We start from the raw sequence: 21,522 nt of genomic DNA on the forward strand, positions 1-21,522 counted from the left end.
AACAACAACAAATGTTGGCGAGGCTGTGGAGAAAGGGGAACCCTCCTACACTGCTGGTGGGAATGTAAACTAGTTCAACCATTGTGGAAAGCAGTATGGAGGTATATCAAAATGCTCAAAACAGACTTACCATTTGACCCAGGAATTGCACTCCTAGGAATTTACCCTAAGAACGCAGCAATCAAGTTTGAGAAAGACAGATGCACCCCTATGTTTATTGCAGCACTATTTACAATAGCCAAGAATTGGAAGCAACCTAAATGTCCATCAATAGATGAATGGATAAAGAAGATGTGGTACATATACACAATGGAATACTACTCAGCCATAAGAAAAGGGCAAATCCAACCATTTGCAGCAACATGGATGGAGCTGGAGGGTATTATGCTCAGTGAAACAAGCCAAGCGGAGAAAGAGAAATACCAAATGATTTCACTTATCTGTGGAATATAAGAACAAAGGAAAAACTGAAGGAACAAAACAGCAGCAGAATCACAGAACTCAAGAATGCACTAACAGGTACCAAAGGGAAAGGGACTGGGGAGGATGGGTGGGTAGGGAGGGATAAGGGGGGGAGAAGTAGGGGGGTATTAAGATTAACATACATGGGGGGGTAGGAGAAAAGGGAGGGCTGTACAACACAGAGAAGGCAAGTAGTGATTCTACAACATTTTGCTATGCTGATGGACAGTGACTGTAAAGGGGTTTATAGGGGGGACCTGGTATAGGGGAGAGCCTAGTAAACATAATATTCGTCATGTAAGTGTAGATTAGTGATACCAAAAACAAAGCAAAAAAAAAAAAAAAGCGCAGTTCCTGTGTGGTAACCTCCAACGAGTTCTACACAACAGTATAAAGGGCATATAAAAGTGTAGGCAAAGGGTCTGTTTGTGTTTATACAGAGGATCAAAGCCTAATTGGGCTACCCCGAAAATGAACTAAGATACGATATGAAAAAGAACTTCCAACATCTGCACTCTCTGGAAGACTCATGCCAGAAGATGATCATCAAAAAACCCCAACAAAGATCCACGCACTGCTACAGCTGTAGATGCACTCATCCCACCAGTTCCTGGACTTGCCATGGGAATGAGGAAGGAGATATCTAAGCTGGCCTGTGCATACAGTAAAACAACAAATTTGACTGGATCTATACTGTTGGAACTCAACCAAGAATTTGGAGAAGTGCAAATTGTAGCGCTCCAAACTCTTACAACTACAGACTATTTACTGTTAAAAGAACATATGGCATGTGAACAGTCCCCAGGAATGGGTTGTTTTAATTTGTCTGATTTCTCTCAGACTGTTCAAGTTCAGTTGGACAATATCCACCATATCATAGATAAGTTTTCACAAATGCCTAAGGTGCCTTAATGGTTTTCTTGGTTTCACTGGAGATGGCTGGTAATTACAGATATGCTTTGGTTATGTAACTATACTCCTATTATGTTAATGTGTGTGTGCAATTTAAGTAGTAGCTTAAAACCTATATATGCTGAAGTAACTCTACAAGAAGATATGTCAAAGAAATAATCAATCTTCCCATGTTTTCTTCCGTCTGCTACTTCTATAGCTTTTCTTCTTCCTTCCTAATTACAACCCTTAAATAGAATTCGTGCCTCATATCAAATTTACCGAGTATCATAACTCCTCCAAGTGGTAAAGATACCTCAAGACAAATGCTGGGCATAAAAGCCACAGGGCATAAATATGCAAAGAAGTAAGAAGCTAACCTTTTCAAACAATAAGGCTTCCCTCTCACTTACCAACTTCACATTTCCCTGTATGGCTCCGGAAGATGACTGGTTAGCCAGAGACGGGTAAGATTCCTCAAGGGAGGAACAACCTAAGACAGGCACAGTCGCAGGGGGGCCATCAGGTGAGAAATTGGGGATCAACAGAGGTGAGGCTTAGAACCTCACCCCCCCTGTTCTGAGAGAAATCTTCTGCATACGTGGATGTTTTATTGCCCTGGTCTAGCTTGGATTAACACATAGTCTACAGGCACACACCTGATCATCTACATTTGCTCTCTTACAACACTAAACTATGTTTTCTACCTTTATCTTGTATCTACCTACCACTTCAGCATTTTATTAAAAATAATAATAATAAAGGGAGAAATGTGGTATCCACATATAAATCAAGTATAAAAACCAAATGAGTATTCATATTTGAACTGACTGTTTATAGTTCATAATGCATAAGCAAAACCGAAAGTTTCTGTGATGACTGCCCTTGTACTGTTCACTATGTAACTTATTCATTATGTAAGAATTTGTTCTCCATGTAAGAACTTGTTTGTTATGTCTCAGAAGATTGGAGACTGATGAAAATTAGGCTTGGGGTGGATTAATGATTGTGCATTGAGCATTGACTCCCCTATACAGAATTTTATTGTCGTTAACAACCATTTGATCAATAAATATGAGAGATGCCCTCACAAAAAAAAAAAAAAAAAAAAAGGACAGACTTCCAATGGTAAAATAAATAAGTAACCGGGATGTAATGTATAGCATAAGGAATATAGTCACGATATTGTAACAGCTTGGTAGGGTGATAGCTGGAACCTAAAATTATGTATATAAATGTTCTACCACTGTGTTGTACACTTGAAACTAATGTAATGTAATACTGTGCGTCAACTACCCTTCAATAAAAAATAATTATTTTTTTAAAAAAAAAAAGAAAAAAAAAAAAAAGAGCTGAGACAAAGCTAAAACAAACAGCAAAATAGCAGATGTAAATCTAGCCATATCAGTGATTACATTAAATCAATCAAAAGACAAATTGGATAAAAAAATATAATCATATGCTCTGTACAGACGTTCTTTAGATGAAAAGGCATGAATAGCTTACAAGTAAAAGAGTAGAAATGATAAATCTTGCCAACAGTAGCCAAATGGGTGCTGGAGTGGCTGCAAAAAAGATTTCCAGAAGTAATAAATGAGTTTGTCAAAGTTGCAGGATATAAGATCAGTATACAAAATCAATTGCATTTCTATATATTACAAATAGTCCAAAAATGAAAGAGCAAAAACAATTTTATTCCCAGTATATCAAGAAGAATAAAATACTTAGGAACAAATTTAATAGAAGAACTGCAAGTACACTTAAAAACTAGAAAATATCCCTGAGAGAAATTAAAGAGGATTAAATGGAGAGGTAGTTCATATTCATGGGTTGGAAGACTATATTGTTAAGACGGTACTTCTCTCCAAGTTGTTCTATAGATTCAGTGCAATCTTGAACAGACATTCCAGCAAGCTTTTTGAAATAGAAATTGGCAAGTCAATCATAAAATTTACATGAACTACAATGGACCTTGAGTATCCGAAACAATTTTGAAAAAGAACAACAAAGTTGGATTTACGCTCTCCGGCTGCAAAACTTACTCTAATGGCACAGTCATAAAGGTGCTGTGATAGTGGTGGGAGGATAGACAGGTAAATCATTGAAACAAAACTGAGAGTCTAGAAATAAACCCTTATATTTATGGTCAGTTGATATTTGACAAAAGTGCTAAGGCTGTTCAGTTGGGAAAGGAAGGTCTTTTCAGCAGATGGTGCTGGAACAGTTGGGTGTGAGAAATGAACCTAGACCTACCTCATACCATACATAAAAATTAATTCAAAATGTATCATCAACCTAAATGCAATAAATGAAACTATAAAACTGTAAGAGAGCATAGAAGGAACTCTTAATGACTTTGGGTTAGGAAAAGACTTAGATATGACACCCAAAGGATGATCTATTTAAAAAAAACTGATTAATCATAGAATGAAAACTTACGCTCTTCAAAAGACACCTTTAAGAAAATGAAAAGGCAAGCCAGTGGAAGAAAGTATTTGCAAAACATCTATCTTATATAGAACTTGTATCCAGAATATGTAAAGAACATTTACAACTGAATAGTAAGACAAACAACCCATAGTCTTCTATTCTGGGTGTTGAGGCTCATGAACTGTCTGCCTTCCTGGAATTAATATTCAAATGTGGAAGACAGACAACAAGCAGCTAAACAAATATACAAACAGTTACTTCACAAAGTGATATGAATGAAATAGCAGGGTGCTATTTAGATGAGTTGAGAATCAAATGATGGGATTGAGCCAGCTATTCATGGAACCAGAGGGGGGGCACCCGAGACTGATGAAGGAGCCTGTGTGAGGCTCTCAGGAGTGTTTGTTGTATTCTGAGACTGTAAAGAGGTCTGGTCTTGCTGGTGCCTGGTGATAAGGTCATCTGTGGTATCAGATGCAGTCAGAGAGGCAAGCTGGGCCAGAATGTAGCTTTATGTGCCGTGGGAGTTCCCCCGGAAGCCCCACTTCCACCCCCACCACGGGAATTGTAAGCAGGGGGCCATATTTTGTCAAAGTATTACTCCTACTGCTCAGTGTAAACAGGATTGTTAGAGATTAAGAGTGGTAATAGGAACGCAATCAGAGCATACTGGGAAGTCAAAAAGAGATGTTGGTAGCTTAATCCAAAAGAACAGCCGTGGACACAGAAAGGTGTATATAGTTGAGTATACTTTAGAGGTAGAACTAATTGATAGATTGGTGTGAGCATGAAGAAAAGCGAGGAATCACCTTTTCTGATTTGAGCAGCTGGGTTGATTGTGTTTCATGCCATGGGGAAGGTTAGGGGAGAGACAGCTTATTGATCAAGAGTGCTTTTTTCGCCAAGTTAAGTTTGAGAGACCTTATTAGACATTCATATGAACTGGCTGGCTGGCAGTCAGACAAGTCTGGTGTTCAGGGTAAAGTCTTTCAAGCCTTAGAATTAAATGAAATCATGTAGGGAAAAATGTAAAAAAAAAAAAAGCTGCTGCTTGAGGCTTAGTTTAAGCAGCGTGTCTAAAGTCACAGAGCAAGAGATCAAGCCAGCATTCGATCCTTGACACCTTAGTTTTAAAACCTGACTATTTCTTCTCAGTTTCTATAGGCAGTATGTTATGAAAAGTGTTTTTTCTTTTCCCAGTAAGTTCTCAACACTTTCTTTCACGTCCTCTACCTTAGCTAGGAACTTATTTACTTATTTCCTCATGGTGTTCAAGTCAGGTGGTCAGACTTCCAGACTTTCTTATAATTCATCATTTACGTAATGGTCCTTATTATTCTCCTAAAAATTATTTAATCATCTTACTTCTTAGCTGAAAGACCTTTGACTATAGGAAAATAGCCAAAATACCTACTCAGGAAATTCATGACCTTTCAGAATACTTTGAACCCTATTTTACTAAATAAACTTCTTTTCTGTTGTTTTTCCCAGTTTTTGCTAGATAGGTGTCATGCTGGGCACAACATGACATGCCACTCTTGGCTCTACGCACTCTACTTCCTGGGAAGTTCGTCTGCCCTGTATTGCTTTTATTCTGCTTTTGGAGCCTACATTGATGTTGCCGTCCTAGGAGGAGCCTTAGTTAGTTCTCTGCCTTGTGGTGGTCTTCTCACACTACTTCTGTTCTGCCACTTGCCCACCTTCCCATTACCATGAGCTCTTGCACGCATGTGTCACAAACAATAGAACTTCACAGAATGTCTTCTTTGTGTCAGCCACAGTTCTAGACACTCAGATACTCAGGTATCTGAGATTTTTGAGGAGCTCAGTCAAATGAAGAACATGAACTTCTAAGAAACCAGTTTTAACACAATGTGATAAAGATATTCTGAACATAACACTGTGGACCTTCTGAGAGTAGTTGGCATTTAGATAACGAATCCTCTGAAACCCAGCATTATTACTCAGAATTGGCTGTCAGACATGGTGGCTAGTGTAAGAAAATAGTAATTTATCCTCCATTTGCCCCATGGTCCCAAGCACATAAGCTGGTGAGAATTACACCTGGGACTTGCCTGGGCTTCCCCCGCCTTATCTCTAAACATCCCGACCCTCCCCCAAGGCAACAGGCCTAGCGGATCCGCCACAATAAAAGGCACCACGCTGCTGCCCTCTCTCTCTGTCTCTGTGTGTCTGTCTGTCTCTCTGCTGCCCTCTCTCTCTCTCTGTCTGTCTCTCTGTCGCGCGCTCTCTCTCTCCCTCTCTCTGTCTCTGTCTCTCTGTCCCCCTGCGCTCTCTCTCTCTCTCTCTCTCTTTCTCCCCCCCTCTCTCTGTCCCTCTCACTCACTGCTCCCTCTCTGTCTCTGTCTGCTCACTCTGCTGCTCTCTCTCTGTCTCTCTCTGTCTCTCTGCTGCTCTCTCTCTCTCTGTCTCTCTGTCTCTGTCTCTCTGCTGCTCTCTCTCTCTCTCTCTCTGTCTCTCTGCTGCTCTCTCTCTCTGTGTCTCTCTGTCTCTGTCTCTCTGCTGCTCTCTCTGTCTCTCTGTCTCTCTCTCTCTGTCTCTCTCTCTCTCTCTGTCTCTCTGTCTCTCTGCTCTCTGTCCCGCTGCTCCCTCTCTCTCTCTTTCTCCACCCCCCCTCCCTCTGGGGCAGCCACTCTCTCCTTCAGATAATAAAGTCTCTTGCGTGAGCCCGTGTCTCCTGAGTCATTCTGGGTAAGGAGGGTCGCGGCGAGATACTCTTTCAGCCAGGATCCCTGACTCAGTGGCAGATTCTTGAAATGAAGAAGGCTTGTTTTACTGTTCTTTTTATTCCCTCTGTAAAAGGCGAGTGTGTTGAGTCAAAGTGACATCTTTAACAAACTTTAGGAAAAGATGAGACATGTGATCTTAAAATGTGAAGAAGAGCTGTTGTGTATTGTATCTTTAAGAGAGTATGTTTATAAATGTGGTAATAGTGGAAGAAGTCTTGGAACTTACGGAGACCACATGGCCAGGTAGTTGATTATTCACCTGTTGGTTATAGGAGGATAAACGAAACTATTAATTGTAATACCTTGGCAGAAACTATCTTAGAATGTAGTATTACATACAAAGTAAAAAGAATGAGAAAAGTATTGCATATGTTAAAATTCCATTTAATTATAACTGGACTATCACAATAAAATTCAGGAAATTATCGAGATTTTAGAAACATGATGTCTTGATAATGGGTTTAAGACTACATTTTGAGACTTTCAGTTACATGTAGCAAATTGAGCACACATTTATCTGTGCTCCCTTTTGAAACTCCATTTAAATGGTAGCAAAATCCTGGGGTAACAAAAGTTCTTAAAGAAACACGATTTTGTTCTGGGTGCGGTGGGTAGTCATTGGGAAGGCTTGAGTACTCCGGTTGCTGTGTTTACAGCAGATTAAGGAGAGAGACTAGTCAGGATGCTATCACAGTGGCCCGGGCCTGGACCTACTCCTAGGCAGAATTACTCAGTCCAATGTGTATTTTGAAGATAGATTCGGATATGAGTATGAGTCCTACATGGTGTGAGATATAAAGATAGATTTGGAGATGCTGGATATAGGATATGAGTCATAAAGATGTATCAAAAATGACTTTAGTTTTTTGGGCAAAGCACCTGGGTGAGAGACTGTGCCACTTACTAAGATAGGGAAGTCTTAGGAAAGAGTTGACTTGGTGGAATCAGAATTTCTTTTTTTGAACATGTTAAGTTTGAGATACTCATTAGGCAACCAACTAGAGAGGTTAAGTAACCTGTAGTTTGTGCAAGTTTGGAGATTAGGAGACATATTTAGGCTCCAAGATTAGAATCTGGGAGCTATCAGTTCACAGTCGATATTTAAAATGATCAGACAGCATGAAATCCTCTTAAAGATAAGTGTAAATGGAGAAAAAAACTGAACCCTGGAGAAGGATCTGCACAGGAGCTTTTGTAAAATTTGTTTGTTTCCAAATAATTTTTATATCAACTTTAGGTATAATTTACCTAAAACAAAATTAAACTACCAGTTCAATGAATTTCGACAAATGTATAGACCTGTGTAACTACCACCCAAATGGAGATACAGAACATTTCACTCATCCCAGTAAGTTCTGAAAGGAAAGGAGCGACACACAGCAGCAATTCACCGGAGAATTCCGCTTTATTAGGGAAAGGTGCTGGGTTATATAGGAAGGGGCATGGGGTGATCGTGGTGTCACTTCTATGGGGCTGGTGGCTATTGGCTAGGTGCTGGGATTAGGGGGGCGAGGGGTGATTGGGGTTCAGGTGGCGCCGGCGGGAACCGAGGACCCAGAAGAGAAGCAGGAATTTCGCCATCTTATGGGTGGGGGCCCTTCATTCCCCCCTTTCTCCTCTATGGGGTTGTGGACGTTGCTTTCTCTCTGACTGCTTCCTGCTGAACAGGGGCGGAGAAGGGAGTGAGGGCTTGAGGATTGGGGGGAAAGGGTTGATAGGACTCCCCACAGTAAGGACGAGTAGATGTGGACTTCTTCAGGTTGGAAATCAGTGAAGGTTCCCTGTAACCATAGGTCGAGGACTTGTTGATTCTAATGGTGCCAAGAGGATACGGGTGCCAGAAGCCAGGCGTCTGCGGCCATTGTTTCCAGGAACAGTTTCCAGCGGAGAGAGGGGTCCGTCTCAGCGTGTGGTGGCGAGGTCACGTGAGGGTGAGGGATCTTCTGTGGCTAAAAGCTGGTGGTTCCTGAGTAAAAGCTGGTTGAAAGTTTGATTAGAGATTTTACCGACTTGGGATTTGATAAACTTTACTATACAAGGTAAGAAGAGACAGGCGAGAAGAATGATTATTATAGGGCCTGCAATGGGCCAGAGCCAGGTGAGGAAGGGGATTGTTAGTATTGAAGAGAATGGGTTGGAGGAGTAATACTGTGGGTACCGGGAGTTACCCATGCAGTGAATGGCGCAAGACCAGTAGGGACATCCCCGAGGTGTCTGGCCATCGCCTGCAATAGGCTTGTTTTTGGTCATAGAGGAAGCAGAGGTAGGAGAATAAAGGTAGCTGCTAGTGAACCCTTCGGGGGAGGGAGGCAAGTGGAGGTATAAAGGCTCAGAGCAGCCTTTCAGAGGGCAGTCTGCTGTGGCAATGAGGGCAGTGATTTTTGTTTGATGCTGTGTGCAAGTCTGTCTGACTTTGAATCGCCATACAAAGGAGGCTGGGGTGGCGGGGAAGACAATAGGAATGAGGAAAAAAGCGAGAGAGAGAGCGAGGGAGCAGTAAAGGAGGAAAAAGTCATGCTTCGGGTATGGATGGCAAAGGAGGTGAACGGGATTTTGGAGGAAAGAGGACAGTAAGGTCAGGAGTCTGGAGGGAGGGAGAGTCTGTAAACTTTTGTAGGTTAAGAGATCCTTTAGGTGATGTGGGGACAGAATGGTAAGGGGCGCCCCGAATGTCAGTTTATGAGCTTCCTTCTGCAAGAGCTGTCCAGCGGCTAATGCCCGTAGGCTGGGGGCCCATCCCCGAACTGTGGGGTTTAATTGCTTGGAAAGATAAGCTACTGGGGCAAAGGATGGGCCATAATATTGGCCTAGGACTCCTAGAGCTTGACTGGACCTCTCATGAATGTATAATGAGAAGGGCTTCGACAAATCAGGAAGATGGAGAGCTGGGGCTTCCACAAGGGCTCGACGGAGCTTAATGAAGGAGTGTCGGGGTGAGGAGGATAATGGTTCTTCAGGGGGGCCCTTGCTGAGGTCGTATAGGGGTCTTGCCAACAGGGAGAAGTTAGGGATCCACGCTCTAAAATACCCAGCCAGGCCTAGAAAGGAAAGGATTTCTGTCTTGGTTTTGGGAATGGGCAGGTCAGAGAGGAGCCGTTTTCTGTCTAAGGTAATGGACTTTCTTTGTTGAGATAGAAGGAATCCGAGGTAAGTGACAGAAGGGGAAGAGATTTGAGCTTTGACAGGGGATACCCGGTAACCTCTGGAAGCTAGAAGGTTAAGTAGGGAGGCAGTGTCAAGTTGAGACTGTTCCCACGAGGGACTGCAGAGTAGAAGATCGTCCACGTATTGTAATAAGGTGGACTCGGAGTGATGATGATGAAACTGTTTGAGGTCCTGAGCTAGGACCTGTCCAAAAATATGGGGACTATCTCGGAAGCCTTGTGGCAAAACTGTCCGAGTGAGTTGTTCAGAATGTCTTGTGTATGGGTCTGTCCAGGTGAAGGTGAAAAAATCTTGGGAGGACGGGTCCAGAGGGATAGAAAAAAATGCGTCCTTGAGATCTAGGACTGAGAAGTGGGAGGCCGAGGCAGGGATCTGTGATAAAAGGGTGTATGGATTTGGGACTAAGGGATGGATAGGGACAATGGCCATGTTGATGAGGCAAAGGTCTTGGACGAGGCGGAAAGATCCGTTGGTTTTTTTAACAGCTAATATGGGGGTATTAAACGGGGAGTGAGTGGGTCTGAGGTAATTTTTGTTTAAAAGATCTTGAATGATGGGTTGGAGGCCTATGAGGGCTGAAGTGGTTAGGGGGTATTGGGCCTGACAGATATACTGAGAGGGGTCACGTAATTTGATAGAGGCAGGAGGACATAGAGCCACGGAGGGGCTTGTAATGTCCCAAACTTTGGGATTTACAGGGTGTATGAGGGCGGAACTGGAGCTTTCATTGGGTAGAGGGGGGTCGTCGGCTATGAGGGCCATCAGAAAGGAGTACTGGGGGCTGTGGGAGTGGATATAGTTATGGAAACATGGAGGAGAGAAAGGATGTCCTGTCCTAGTAAGGGGATGGGACACTGGGGCATAACCAGGAAGGAGTGGGAGAAAGGTATGGGATTGTCCTGGATTGTGCATAAAAGGGGGGGGGGTTAATGGGAAAATCTGTTTACCTCCTACCCCGACTATAGGAGTAATGGCAGGCGTGGTAGGGCCCCGGTATTCTCGCAAGACTGAGAAGGTGGCTCCTGTATCCAGGAGGAAGGAGATGGGGCGACCGTCTACTATTAAAGTAGCCCTGGGCTCCTGTTTGGTGATGGAAATGGTCGGGCAAGAAGCCCCCCGGGCCCCGTCAATCTTCTTCTGCCAGCCCCACTACGGCGGGCTTAGGATGGGGGTTGTTCGTCCAGCCTCCCCTTCGGGTGGCTGGGCAATCAGACCCCCAGTGGCCCTTTTTGTGGCATCTGGGGCATGGGGTGGTAGGAGATCTGGGGGAGGGGCATGCCCTTGACCAATGTCCTTCTTGTCCACACTTGAAACAAGCTCCTAGGGGGGGCTTGTTTGTAGAGGGGCGCCCAGGTTGTGGTTTTATCAGCTGGGCCAGCATTTGGAAATTGGCCTGATCAGCCTTTTGTTTACGGCGTTCTTTCTCCTCCTCCTGGTTATGGAAGACTTTAAAGGCCACTGTTAGGATCTCAGTCTGTGGGGTAGCGGGGCCCTGTTCTAACTTTTTGAGTTTAGCTTTAATGTCGGGGTAGCTTTGAGCCAGGAAGTGTGTCATAAGGACGTGTCTCCCGTCAGGCGTTTCCGGGTCCAGGCTGGTAACTGTAACAGGGCTTGAGGGAGTCTGTCTAGGAACTCGGAGGGAGCTTCTGAAAATTGACTCTTTACGAGCTGCCTTTTTCAGACCTGCTATTAAGCAGCAGGCGAAGATATCTGGAGAGCGGAGGCCCACGGCGGTGGGGGACTGAAGGGTTCTGGCTCAGTCTGTGGGGGAGAAACAGGCGATGGGGGCAAAGACGGAGGAGGCTCCTGGGACTTAGAGGGGGGCTGAAAGGCTCAGGCTTGATCTGCAGGGGGGTGAGGTGGGGGAGGGGATGGTGGGGGAGGAAGGGGGAGGGGCTGTTGTAGGAGAGGAGGGGGAAGGGAGTGGGCAGGAGGCTTCTGCGGGGGAGACGGCTTGCAGGCTGGGAGAACTTGGGGGAGGCGGGGGGAGGAGGAGGCGGGAAGCCTCGGTGTAGGGAATCTCCTTCCATTTTTTCAGGCGCTGGCAGTAGTTAAAGAGATCGCGAGTGACGTCAGGATCAAGAGATCCTCCTGTGGGCCACTGGTTGTGACTGTCTAGGGGGCATGTCGGCCAATCTTGGGAGCAGTATTTACGGAGAAGTTTTGGTTTTATATCAGGCGTCAGGGAGAGGGTGGCTAGATGCTTGAGCAGGCATCCAAGAGGTGAGCTTCCAGGGAGGGATGAGGAGGCTCCCGTGGCTAAAGGACAGAGAAGGAGACACACAGGGGAAGACGAACGGAGACCCTCGGACTGGGAGCAGACGGCAAGGAGACAAAGGGCGTCCCCGATGGTCCCTGGGGGTCTGCGGAAACTCGCATACGAGTCGGTTTCTCAGGAAGTGTGGGTCGTCACCAGGCTTCTCTAAGAAGGGAGAGCGCCAGAGTCACGAGGAACCTAGTACTAGGCATTTTCGGCGGAAGGAACGGAAGGTGGGGGGGAAGGGAGCGTTCTCATCAGCAAAGGAGTCACCTCGTTTATGGCTGTCGGAGGAGGGGCCTGGGGGTCCCCCGCAGCCGTGAAGGCCTGAGGCGGGGAGAGTTCCCTCCTCGTCGGGGAAGAGCGGCCCGCTCCGGGGGAAAACTTACCCAAAGGCCCGAGAGGAGTGGTGAGTGTGAGGAGCCAGCGCCGGAAAAAGAGGACGAGGGCAAGCTGCTGCTGGTGTCGGGGGGACGACGGGGCCCAGTTGGGGTGTCCCGTCTCCCGGGTTTTGGCACCAATGAAAGGAAGGGAGCGACACACAGCAGCAATTCACGGGAGAATTCCGCTTTATTGGGGAAAGGTGCTGGGTTATATAGGAAGGGGCATGGGGTGATCGTGGTGTCACTTCTACAGGGCTGGTGGCTATTGGCTTGGTGCTGGGATTAGGGGGGCGAGGAGTGATTGGGGTTCAGATGGCGCCGGCGGGAACCGAGGACCCAGAAGAGAAGCAGGAAGTTCGCCATCTTATGGGTGGGGGCCCTTCAAGTTCCCTCAGTCAGTCAAGCCCTGTCCCCTGTGGCCAGTGACCTGCTTTCTCTTGCTATAGATTAGTTTTTGCCTGTTTTAGAAGTTTTATAGAAATGGAACCATCCAGTATTTAACCTCTTGTGTCTGGGTTTTTAAAAAACAGTTTATGTTTTTAAAATTCATCCATATCATTATGTTTATCAACAGTTTTTCCCTTTTGTTGCTGAGTAGACTTCTGCTGTATGAATATAACCACAATTTACATATCTTTTCACCTGTTTATTAGTGGACACTTGGATTGTTTCAAAATTTGGGCTATTAGGAATAAAACTTTGAAAACATTTTTGTACAATTCTTTTTATGAATATATATTTTCATTTCTCTTGGGTAACAGGAAAGGAATTGCTAGGTCATAGGGTACAAGAGTGTTTAGTTTTACATTCCCACTGGCAGTGGAGGAGAGTGTCAGTTACTTTACATTCTCACCAGTACTTGGTTTTATCAGTCTTTCCAGTTTTAGTCATTCTAATGGGTATGTAGTAGTGTCTCACTATGACTTTAATTTAGATTTCTCATGATGATGTCAGGCATCTTTTTTTGTGCTTCTTAACCATTTACACATCTTCTAGGACATGTTTGTTCCAATCATCTGCCCTGAATTCCACTATCTTATAATTCATTATTTCTATATTCTGGATGTAAGCCTTTTGTCAGGTATCTGAATTTTGAGTATTTCCATTTTTTTAGTCGTGACTTTGGAAGAACAGAATATTAAAATTTTGATGAAGTCAATTTATCAGTTTTTTATCTTATAGTTTAGAGCTTTTTGTCTTTTCTAAGTCATCTATCTGCCTTAATGTTACAAACATTTTCTTCTGTAAGTTTTATAGTTTTTATCTTTATCCATAAGTCAGTGATCCATTCTGAGTTAATATTTGTGTGTTATGAGGTAAGAGTTGAAATTAAATTTTTTCTATGTATCTATTTGTCCCAGAAAAATAAAGATGGGATAAATAAAACATCTTCGTCTTTATTGCAAATACCATCTTTTCTTTTTTGAATTGCAATTCACCATATATTTGTGTCTTTATTTCTTGACTCCTTATTCTGTTCACTGACCTATGTGTCTAATCTTGCACAAGGCTTGCACATCTGACTTTTTCTTCTTAATTTGCCTTCCCCTTCTGTCTATGTTTGTACTTTCCAAGACTGTTTGCTTATATACTTGTTTTATAGTGTTCCATGTATTTTTAAAAGTTGCTTCAAAAAGTATATAGAAAAGCAAAGACTACAGAGTAGCCAACAGTGTTGGAAAGAGAAGAGCAAAGTTTCAAGATTTCAATACTGAGGACCTGATTTCAAGAGTAGGTATAAGCAGAGTCTTGGAAAGTACAGATGGGGGAAAGGCAAAATAAGGAGAAAGTAAAGTTAATATTCAGATGTGCAGGCCTTTCACGTATTTGGGCAACAACCAAAGCTGTCTGAGCTCAAGCGCCTTGGGAAGTGAACAGTTTGATTTGATTTCAGCACATTAAAGCAAACACTCATTTGTCAGTTTTTGTCTTTATACCTACCAAGATTTTGAACCTTTTCGTGATGTTACCTGTTCTCCTCATTTGAGAAGATTCTTTTTCAGTTCTCTGAGCATTTTTAGTTCATTTATTTCCATCCCTGAGTGCTTTTTTTTCTCCCTGAACAATTTCCAATCTGCTTCTAATATCTAAATGAATGGATATTTTAGATGTGATTTTTCATTTTGAAATAAGACATTTCAACATTTATATTTTATTCAATGTTTATATTTCAATGAGTAAGAAAATGTTCTGTTCTGGAACTCTTCAAATGCTGTTGATTTAATTTTGGTATGAGTAATAATTGTTCTGAATGCTTTAGGTTACAAAGAGCAGAAATCCCAACTAATAGTGCTATAATGGTATAAACAATATAGAAAGATTTACCTCCAAAACAAGAAGTCATGAGGCAAGGCAATGCATTTTGGTTAATTCAGCAACTCATTCTTCAAAAAGTTCTATGTTTTGTTTTGTTTAACTTTTCAATTTTGCCATCTTAGTCTATTGACTTTGTCCTTAGGCTGGCTGCTTTTATAAGCTGAATATGGCTACTGTGTTTATAGACCTGACAAGAGCAAGCGCCGTACGTTAAACAGGAGAAAAGCCTTTCGAAAAGCTCTGTGTTGCAATTCATTGATCAGACCTAAGTTTATGTGTACCCATAAACCAGTCAGTTGCATGGAGGACAAGATCACAGCGATTGAGTTAGAATAGTCAGGATCTCTGTGTATCTACATTTTGTGAGAGAAGCAGCATTCAGAAATAATTTCCTTAACATCACATAGGTGGGAATAATAAAAAGTTATGGAGTCATTATTTAAATCTGAATCAGGTCTGTCTGGGCTTTATTTTCATGTATGCTTTTCTGTTTGAAGAAGATACTCAGTGAAATTCATACCTTGACCATGGCTCTTACAGTAATGTCATGTGTATACATATTGGTGTGTATGTCTGCCTTCCTCTGCGGATATGTGATTGTAAAAAATCAAAGGCTTTCCCCTTCACTCTTCCCTGCAGTCTGACTCCAAAGAAAAAAACAACAGAAGTTCAGCTGTGATACGGGTGAGGAGTACACTTTTCAGTTGCAGATGATAGGGGGAAGCCTGACCGCCTAGGATTCATTCTGGAGTTAGGTTTTCAGAGCCGATGTTGCACAGCCCAGCAGAAGCACCGAAGAAGCAGTTTTCTTCTCTTGTTCTATGGTGTTATCCTTAGCCTGTTAGCTTGCTACCTCATGGGTACAAGATGTTTGCTTCAGTAGCTGTCACATCCGGGCTCTAGGTAGAAAGAATTCAAAGGTGTGAAAAGCCACACCAGCTGTGTTTATCCCCCTTTTCTTCAAGGAAAACTGTCTAGCTGTGCATTGGAAAATATTGTGAGCCACAGATACAATCCTAAATTTTCCAATAGTCACAGTTAAAAGTAAAAAGAAACATTAAGTTAATTTTAGTATTGTATTTTATTTTACCCAGTATGTCTAAAATGTTGTTTCAAAGTATAATCAGTACACAAATTATTAATCGTGTATTTTAAATTCTATTTTTATACTAAGGATTCAAAAATCAGAGTGTATTTTACAGTTACAGCACATCCCAGTTTAGACTAGCTGCATTTCAAGTGTTCATTAACCACATGTGGCTAATTAGTGGTATAGTGATAAATGTTTTAACTAACTGGATTTATGGGGAAAAAAGTATGCATAAATATACACCCACAGGTTTATTATAAATTTTACTAATGAAGTGAATGTGTAGTGTGTAATTTACAAATAATAAAACATACAATACTGTTTATTATAAATTTTATATAGCTAGTTGATTCTCACAGACTTTTCACTGTTTTTTGTTTTTTTTTTTTGCCAAATCCTTAGAGCTAACCTATGGTTGCTGACTGTCAGACTATAAATAAATGCTTGATGACACTTCAGTAAAGACGCTGCTCATGTCATAGACAAACAAATGTAGTTCCAATATGAAGGCTGATTGATATTTTTGGTTATATTAATGGGTAAGGGGAAATAATAAAGATATATGTTGGAACTTCACTCATTTGTGATATGAGCTTCTTTGTTGTATTGAATAATAGTTTTTGAATTTTTGAATACTGGAATATTTCCTCTTTTTTTTTAGCTAATCACAATGTAATGGCTACAGTCACAACATACTTTTTAAAAGTTTAATGTACGTTATTACCATTTTCTTCATTATTTTAATTTTAATTCAGGTCAGCAAACTTTTTCTATCAACAGCCAGGTAGTAAATATTTTAGGCTTTGAAGGCCATACAGGTGCTGTTAAAAGGCAAAAACAGCCAAAGACATATGCAAACAAATGGGCATGAATGTGGTCAAATAAAATTTTATTTACAGAAATGGCCGTGAGTGAGATTTGTCCTATAGACTTTAGTTTGATGATTCCTGGTTTAAGCAGTCAAGTCTTTGCCAATTTTCATGGTATAAATATGTCCATCATGTTAGATTAAAGCTATGAACTTGGAAGTATCTGAATGTGGAGTTGGAAAGAAATGCTTAGTAGCTCACCACTCACTATATAGTATTTCCACCATTCAGGTACAACAGATGCAAATAATCTCAAGAGCAGAGAAAATAACACACGATAAGAAGGAATTGGGAAGGGATGAGTTTTTAATACTTAATACCTTTGTAATATAATTTATTTAATTTAATGTTTAATTTTTAATAATGGCTGAGTTTAATAACCAGTTTACAAAAATTCTTGAAAAATTAACAACTTTTTTGAGCTGGTATGAATCAGATCTAGATTATTTCTGCAGATAGGATTATTGGGCAGTGTGGATCTATACGCCTTTTCCTAGAACCTCAGCTGACTTCTGCCTACATCTCACAGGCAAGACCTGTGTGGCATGCTACCTCTAGCTGCAAGAGAGGCTGGGAAACTGAATAATTCATTGTTTGGCCTCTATAGCAGAGGAAAGCAAGGAAGAATGGAGGTGGAAATACATATGGAATCAGCCAACTTAGTGTGTCTACTACAGTTTTGTCCTTGAACTTTTTCATGGTATGTCAGTATATGTTCATATACATACAGACATATGTACAGGTACATTAATCTGTATAGTTTTTTGTACCTAAACTGGGATTACATTTTAAACATACTTTCTTTAGCCTCCTTTTTCCCTTTAACATTGACTTTCACTGTGTGTACATATGGATGTCTGCTTATTCACTATTACTGAATTCCATAGTGTGGCTTTCTATTTTATTATTTCCATTTATTTCAGCTAATTGGAGACACTTATTTGGTTTTCTGTTTTTATCATTAAGTATAGTGCTTTAGTGAATATATGTATGTGTTCTTGTACATATCTAGAGGTATATTTATTTTTTTAGGATAGACTCCTAAAAGTAAAATTGGCAGTTCAAAGAGTACGTACCAATTATGCTGTATACTACAAATCACCTACCCAAAAAAAGGCTTTTTAAAATTTGATCCCTACCAACTGTGTTTGAGAGTGCCTGTTTCTCCTACCCAAACTGGATATTGCCTACTTTTAAACTTTTGCCAATTATATTGGATAAGTATTATCATTTTAATATGCATTTCTTTATTATTATTATTATTACCTGATAATTCCTTATCTGGAATGTCATTTATTTTTCTAAATGGACTGGCTCTTCTAAATTTTTTAAATTCAATAATTTACTCATTCAAATTCTCATCCATTTTTCACTAGAATTTCTTATCCTTTTCTTGTTGATTTATGGAATTTCTTATTAAGGAATATTAACCTACTATATGTAGTAAGTAATTTCTTTTACTTACTCAATTTTCTGTTATCTGTTACATAGAAATTTCCAGTGTTTATATAATAAATATTTTGTCAGATTTTATCTCATGGCATTTATAATTTTTGTCATGCTTATGAAGGTTGTCCCATTCCAGGATTTTGAGGGTATTCTTTTGTATTTTATTCTGGTACTTTTTAAGTGTATGGTCTTATTTTTTACATTTAGATCTTTTCATAATCTGACTGGAGTTTTGTACACATGTGTGGTATGAACTGGGAAACTTAATTTCTGAAGGGAGAGCTAACTTTTTTACTTCATTTACCTCATTTGTCCTTCTCCCACTAGTTTTATATGCCAGCTTCATAATAAACAAAACTTGAGTTGCACAATGAGTCTTTTTTTGAACTGTCTTCTCTGTTTGTTTAATCTTTTGATCTCTTCGTGAAACAATACTACATTATAAATCACTGTGATGTAATCTTTTATCGGCTAAGATAGGGCAATTCCTCCTCCTCCTCTTACGTTTATTTAGTTTTCTAGAAGACCTTGAAAATCAGCTGGTTAAAAGTACTGTTAGGATTTTGATTGGGATTAGGATGTTAAATTTAGAAGTTAATTTGAGGAGAGTGGACTTTGAACATTGCTTGAATTTTCAAAAAAAGTCTAAAAAAGTTCATTTTACTCATAGTAACACATATCCTTCTTTCCCACTTCAAAAACTTCCATATGCTTTCCCCCATGAATTACTGGTATTTCAGGGCCCACAAAGGACTAAATGTTTTGACAGATTTTTTTTAACGTTAAGAAAGCATCCTTTTCTTCTAGGTTTATTAAGTGCAAACATGAGTGGGTGTTATTAATTGCTTTTTTATGTATCTATTTTAACTATTTTTCCCCTTGATTCATCACTATGATGATACATGCTACTAGGTTTGCTATATTGAATCATACTTGCACTTTTCAAATAAGCCCTACTTGATCAAGGCATCTTTTTGTTTCAAAATAAAAACAAAAAATCTCTTTTATTATTATTAAGTGTACATGCAAATGAAGCTAGTCACAAAGAGTCTCACACTTTCATGTACTCACAGAATTATCTTCATGGCCATCAGTGAAAGATTGGTTCTGCTCTTTAAAAATGTGCAAACTTTCCTAAGTTTAAATATAAGGTTTTAATTATACCAGTGTCCAAATGCCCTAAGACAGACTGTAGAAAATAGAATCTCAATTGTCTTGAAGAATCAAAGAAAAAACTCAATACATGCTACAAGATTGATATATTTACAGGAAAAAATTTAGTATTAACTAAATACCTCCTCTTCCTTCCCTCTTACCCAGCACCCTCTTGGGTGCTGACAAATTTTTTCTACAATATAAGATTATAGCTAAATTTAACCAATATCTTTAAAAACAGTAAGTAATTCAAAACAAAAAAAAAAGTACCATGTAGCAAGAGACTTACAAGTGCAACACTACTGAAATTTATTGAGCACTAATACTAGATCTGCTATTACTACAAACTCCACCAAAAAAATTAAACTTTTGCATTTCTGTAGTGTTTTTTACTTTTCAAACACTTCCCACAGAAACATGTTATGAGAATTACCACTATACACTAATGTAAGTATGGAAGTAGGTTAAAACATGTAGGCATAAACAACCATTTGCCCTAATGTCATCCAGTGTTATTGCTAAGAGTTAAGATTAGAATGTAGGTCCTATTCCAAATTCTGCATGCCCCCTTACCCCATGCCTCCACATATGTTTTGCAGGGTGTTACTAGGCATTCCAGTAGTCATTGCGCTCATGAGTTTCAAATAACTTTTGTAAACAAAGCTAACCAAACTCCCATGGCCTGTAGTGCGCCATCATAAATCTCCAGGAAGGATATGGAATATAGAGCAAGCATCATAAATTCAAAGCTCCAGGCAGAAAGCAGGTAACAAACATGAGCATGCAGGAAAGGCGAGGACTAGGGGGCTGAGGGGATGTGACCTAATGAAGCCCTGATGGGACTTGCAGTCCAATGTTACAGGGTCTTTCCAGAGAAGGCACAAATCTTGGCTTTAGTCTAAAATATCCATATTTGTACACGTTGTGTTGAATTTTTTAGACCAGATCAGGCTTGTCCCATTTCAGAAACCCAGTATAGAAGTTTAACAATTTCATTTGCCCATATAACCTTCATTCAGAGGTCCTGTTAATTTCATAGAACTCTGAAAACAGTGTCAAAAAACTTACTTTAGAAAACAAACTCCTGCCCTCCTAGACCACTGGGGTGTGAGCAGCTCTGAACCTCAAGCCTGAGTTATTTCAGGGTGTACTCATGTTGAAATTCATACCCAGCCTTGTTACCGATTCATGTAGAAATGCTTCTGGTGACCAAAAATATCTTTGGCTTTAACTTTTTTTTCACTCTCTTGGCAAAACCAAAAATATAATAGAATCATGGAAAAAGAATAACTGGGATTAATTTGATATGAAAAAAACCCTTCATCGTTCCAAAACAACTTTAAAAATCAAAGTGGTTTGGGGACAATTTAGAATTTCATTTGAAACTAACACTCTCAATCAGTACTGTTATAGCTGCAAACTAACTCTTCTAAGAAAGCTTTTTTCCTTATTTTCTCCCTTTCTTTTTTCCTTTTATTTAATTCTGCCCTACCTCATTCTAAATATTAGTTCAGAGAGCCTGACAGCTGTCTACATAAGTGCTTAGAACTGTGGCACATATGTACAGAAGTAGCATACATAAGAAGTGGCTAAATCACAAGGCAATTAATTTTATTTCCCTGGTCTGTACTTGGTCTACTCACTACCCTAACTTCTAACTGCAAAAATACTCTTCCTAGTCCCAGGGAAAGCTCTTAATACCTTCTATTTCCAGAGCCACGAGAAACCAGATGTACCTATACTGCTGAAATCACACTCACTTCTATTTCCTCATGGGGGAAATAAAAACTTGTGTACTCCCATAATTTGAAAGCTTTTGGAGGACTAAAGAAATGTGACATGTGGCGTTATAAGATAAAAAGCAAGAGATAATCATGAAATGCTTCCAAGTGAAGTACTTTTAGTCCCAAATCAGATTTGCTGATTTTAAGTCCTATTCAACTTTTCTTGACGGTTTTGGTGACCAAGGTAGTTCTTTTCCTGTCTCGTCAGGGAGAATTCTTGATGGATACAGGGTTCACAGGGTCTAAAGAGAATACACAGTCTACAGCATTCATTTCCTGTTTGGGAGAGAGCTCTGCAATGACCAGAAAGTTTGAGCCAACTTTAGTATAAAAGATTAAGACTCTGTTACCAAATGAGATCGACTGTACCCAGATGAGCTAGACTCACTCTACTCAGCATCACTGGCATGTTTGAATGCATGTGAAATTGGCAGAAAAATCATCCTGGAACTTCAGAGGCCTCTGACATGGTGATAGCTGGTCACTGTCTTCCACAGTCAAGGACATAAGGCCTTACAGGG

The 21,522-nt window shown here is 40.6% G+C and overlaps 1 protein-coding gene across 8 annotated transcripts in view; it reads left to right on the top strand.

The window, feature by feature from the left end:
• The window catches only part of MBOAT2 (membrane bound O-acyltransferase domain containing 2), a 161,887-nt gene that overhangs the window by 102,534 nt on the left and 37,831 nt on the right, over nt 1–21,522 (top strand). The window lies entirely within an intron of this gene.

Source organism: Manis pentadactyla, chromosome 2 (assembly GCF_030020395.1).
Source record: "Manis pentadactyla isolate mManPen7 chromosome 2, mManPen7.hap1, whole genome shotgun sequence".
NCBI lineage: Eukaryota > Metazoa > Chordata > Mammalia > Pholidota > Manidae > Manis > Manis pentadactyla.